This window comes from Populus euphratica, unplaced genomic scaffold (assembly GCF_000495115.2).
Source record: "Populus euphratica unplaced genomic scaffold, PopEup_1.0 scaffold563.1, whole genome shotgun sequence".
In the NCBI taxonomy this organism is placed as follows: Eukaryota; Viridiplantae; Streptophyta; class Magnoliopsida; order Malpighiales; family Salicaceae; genus Populus; species Populus euphratica.
Window position 1 is genome coordinate 109,171 of NW_011500438.1, and position 5,136 is coordinate 114,306.

At 31.6% G+C, this 5,136-nt stretch overlaps 1 pseudogene; it reads right to left on the reverse strand.

Annotated features, from left to right (window-relative positions):
* Positions 1–266: 266 nt before the first annotated feature.
* On the reverse strand, positions 267–2,544 carry LOC105114691 (uncharacterized; annotated as a pseudogene).
* Between the last annotated feature and the right edge of the window lie 2,592 nt (positions 2,545–5,136).

The window sequence follows — 5,136 nt, forward strand, 5'->3', positions numbered from 1 at the left end:
TTAATACCCTGATTCATAAATGATGTATTTACTATTGCATACTAATGTTCAAGGTTGTTAAAATCATGATTTTGACACGGCACGGAACATGCAAACCAAACTCGGATCGTAAAAATGGATCGTAAAATCATAAAATCATAAGGAAATTTAAAATACATTAAAAAAATTATGTTTCAAATAAAAATTCATAGCACCTTAAAATATATGCTTCAATAAAAATTCATACATAGTTCAAGCACCTTAAAATACATGGTTAATACATGCTTGAAATAAAAATCCATACATAATTCAAGCATCTTAAAATACATGGTTCAAATAAAATCCATACATAATTTAAATAACTATTCATTCGCTAATAATTAACGAACTTAAAACAAATAATCTGCTGGTGTGTCATGTAAACTAAAACCAGCTTCATTGCCTTCATCTTCCTCATTATTCTTCAGACATTCATCAATATCATTAGCATCAAGAGGATTATTAGTGTCACTACTAGTACCAACACCAATATTATGAGCATTAGTGCTACTACTAGTACCAACACCAATATCATCAATTTGAATCTCCAAATCATCTTCAGTACCATGACTCTCTATTTCAACATCATTAGGAATTTCTTCTTCATCACTTTCATCTTCATTACCATTTTTTCTTCGTGTTGCATTGTCAATAGCACCAAGCAAATCAATGTTTGAATGTTTTTCTCCCTCGGTTATCCAATCATCATCAGATGAAAGATCATCTTCTACACCAAATCATCCGCTTGCTTTTTGACTTGATTATTATTCAATTTCAAATTACACATTACAAATACCAAGTCATTCATTTTTCTCTAGTGCAAACGATTTCTTTGTTTTGTATGAACCTAAATAAATAATTCAATTCAAATTTATAAGATTTTTATCAAATATTTCAACGTTTAAAATAATAAAATAAAAAAACTCACCATTTCAAATGCACTCCAATTACGCTCACATCCAGATGAAGTACAAGTCAAGCTTAGAACTCGGATTGCAAACCTTTGTAATTCTGAATATTCATCTCCATAAGAATCCCATCATTGAGCTGGAGTTTCTTTTATCTCTTGCTGTCTTGGCAGCCTTAATGCCAAACAACCCTTTTGCATCCTTGAATGATTCAAGTTGCAAGTCAATTTTGCACCTTTCGCTTGCATTAGGCACCATCCTTTCTAAGCATTGATATAATCCAATTTTAATATTGGCATTAACCTTAAAATTGGGATTATAATGATAATGAGGATTCAAATAATAAGTTGCTGCATGTAAGGGTCTGTGGAGTTGAAGTTCCCATCTTGCATCAACAATATTCTATATAGGTATATAACTATATAAAAAAAACAATAAAAATATCATTACACTCAAGGAATATCTCAATTGAAAGTATCTCTAAAGACATTCATATTAATAGATGACAACATTTAAAATAGAAATTAGCAAGATATATTCCTTTTTTTCACATAACCAAAATTCACTTGTATCTTCTTTTTTGCTTCATCCATTGCTTTATATATAAAACCCATAGCTAGTTTCTCATCAAAATTAACTAATAGAAGAACTTTAATTAGAGGATACGCTGCCTTAATACATATAGTAAAATCATGCCAAAACCTGCTGTCCAAAACATAATTTTGAATTCGTTTCCCTTCTTCTATTCTTGCAAACCTACATGAACTCCACTGATTGGAAGTAAGCATAGTCATCAACTGTATTTTATGATCATTCAAACATCCCAAAGTCAAATATGCAGTAGCAAACCGTGTGGCAGCAGGCCTAATCAAATCCCTTCCTTTCGTAAAGTGTCTTAGCATGGAAATAAGAATAGTTCTTGAATAAATATATGAAGTGATTCTCCTCCCCTTAGCAATAGTTACTTGATGAATCTCTAACTTCTTCTCAAAATCCTCTAATATCAAGTCAATACAATGGGCAGCACATGGTGTCCAAAACAAACTCTTTCTTTTTTTCATCAATAATTGTCCCGCTGCCTTATAATTTGCAGCATTATCGGTGACTACTTGGACAACATTTTCCTCCCCAATCCTCTCCACAATGGCATCTAACATCTCAAATACCTTATCAGCAGTTTTGGACATATTAGAAGTATCCACCAATGACAAAAAAAACTGTCCCTTTAGGACTATTAACCAAAAAATTACAAATACAACGTCTTTTTTTATCTGTCCATCCATCAGACATTATTGAACAACCAGTTTTTTTTTCCATTCTAGCTTGTAATCCTCAAGCAAATTCATTGTTTGGTCCACTTCTTGCTTCAAATACTTCTCTCTAATATCATGGTAGGATGGAGGCTTGAAACCTGGCCCATGCTTTGCAACCAATTCAAGTGCTTTAAGAAACTCAGGGTTTTTTACACAATTAAATGGAATTGCACTAGTGTAAAAAAACCTTGCAATTTGTCGACATGCTTCTTCTCTAATATCTTTTTTTAGCAATTGATTTAGAGTTGTTTGTGTACTTCCACTCCCACTAGCTACTCTCTTTCCTTTGTCTTTAGAGCTAATTTCTTTTATTTCATCATCATCATTGATTAGTACTTAAAAGTGCATTCTCATTAAGGATTTATGTCATCATATTGCACCTAAAGTATCATTAAATTCCCTAACAAAAGCATGTTTTATATTAGCAAGTCTAAAAATATAATATACCTTTAATTCATGGTAAATGTTCATCCTAAATGCAGGTCTATCACATAAATAAAAGGATTGATTGATGTGTTTAAGGATTGAAATTGAAAGGATAAAAAGAAGGCCAAACTTAGCAAAGAATTGCTGGTGCATTCCAAACTCGAACACCGTTCGGTAATTTGATCATATCTGGAGCTGTAGATATCAGATTTAGGTCTATTTTATATCGATGAAAGGTAAGACATAGACCTACAACTTTCATATGACTCAAAGACTCAGTTCTGCCGTTTTCAAGCTCAAATCTTAGCAACAACGAAGACGTCGGAAGCTGTCCTACAGCTCAAACACTATTCGGTTTTTGGCTCATATCTTGAGTTCTAGAAGTCCAAATGAGCTCTGGTTTTTTTTGTTGGAAAGCTGAGACAATTGCCCACAACTTCCATAATTCAGTTGGCTATAATTCTGATGTGAGCAATGACGTTTTGGCCAGCCAACAATATCAATAATCAGCCCACAATATCAAAAAACCAGCAGCCATTAATGTCAAAAACCAGCCACCAAATCAATGAATGCCCACCAATTCTTCAATCAATCAATAGTTCTGAAACTTAGCCTATAAAAGGAGGTATTTTCCATGTATTTAGTCATATTAATTTTCAGATCAAAGTTATCTTCTTGCTTTCTCTCTACATCTTTGTAATGTTCAAGTTTTCTTTCATGCTATAGTAATCTCTTGTTTATGCTCTTTCATTTCCTTTTCTATACTTAGTTAGCTTATATTATGTTTATGTTCTTATATTGCTTATTTATGTTTTTCTCCTTCTTAATGTTTAGCTAAATTAATTATGTCAAGGTGAAAAGGTTTCTCTAATGGTGTTAGAATAGGGATAATATAAACTCAACATGAGCTTTAAATGTTTATATCCAAGAAAGATTGTTATTAACATGTTTTATCTTTTTATCTTACTAATTCTTAATACCTTGCTTATTAAATGGTTAATTTAGATTTGTGTTGTATAATATTTGGTACATCAAATGCTTGATCCTTCATAGTTTTCGGCCGATATCGTTATTATGATAGGAACTTGATTTGTTGTTAACATAAACTAGCAACATGAATGCTTGATGATTGATTGTGCATCAAAAGTGTCATTAAGTCTCTTATTTTACATATGTATTTATTGTTTTTATTTGGTTGTTTTTATAATAATTGATGTGTTTTTTAGTAATGAAGTTTGTTTTAATGTTTCGATAGGTTTTTGGAGCTTAAATGAATTAATTCACAAAATTCAACGTCGGAATTCAGAACAAAGAATTGAAGAGACATTTAGTTGAAGATTGAAGCAAATCTTGGTTCAAATAAGTGCTCCAAATTTGTCCCAAAAATCAATTCTATTCCAATTCTAGAAAAGAATATCATATGATTTATTTCAAGCCCAAACTTGCCTTATGTTGTGTGCAAACTTCAACCATTAAACACTCAAGGTTTCAATGTCAATCTTAGCCCAAATAATAAGTACATTTGTATACTTATTTGATGCTCAAATTCAGCCCAAAATCAGCCTCAAATCAGCCCTAAATCAACCCCAAATCAACCTTCAAATCAACCCAAATACAATCCATGATCTTACATGTCCACACAACAAATAACAATTGATTTATTTTGGGCAATCCATTGATCCAAGAAGGCAAGCACATGGATGGAAAGCTGGAGGGGATATTTTAACATTATTTTGGGTCAAAAAGAAGAAGGAGACACCTCATAAATGAGGAAGAAAAACGTGCACCAAAGTAGTTGTAAAGCTGTCTTGATTTGGACCAAGACTTACTTTTCTTGTCATTTAAAATCTATTTACATTTTTTTTATCTTTGAAAACAAATCCATCAATTATTTTCAACCAAGTTATTGTTAATTTAATTTCTCTTGAGTTTTTTTTGTTACTTAGCTTAATTTCCAGATCTAGCTCTCTGTGGATATGACCTCGATCTTACCGAGTTAATTGCTACATCGCACACTCGTGCACTTGCGAGTTAAAACAAGCCGATCATAAAAAGCGGTCAAGCAATTTTGGCGCCGTTCTGAAATTGTATTGTGTTCTTCTTTATAGATTTCGGTTCTTTAGTTTGTAAAACTTATTATTTCAGTTGGATTCAAGTTCTTTCATGTTTATTGAAGTGTTCTTATATATAATCATGGTTGGCTAAACTCTTTCTTGGATCCAAATCAAGGATAATGGTGATTGAGGTGAGTTCTTTAGGATATGAATGAATCTTAATGTTTATTTTCTCATTTTCTTCATGAATGATTTATTATTGCAAAGAAATTTTAGAAATCATTTAGGTAATGTTATAATCTTGAATTTTTATGCACAAACTTTAGTTTTGGTATAGAGATTGCTTGATTCAATGTCTTACTTAATATGAAAGTACTTGTTCATTCTTAAGCAATAATCAATCTTCATCTTTCTAAT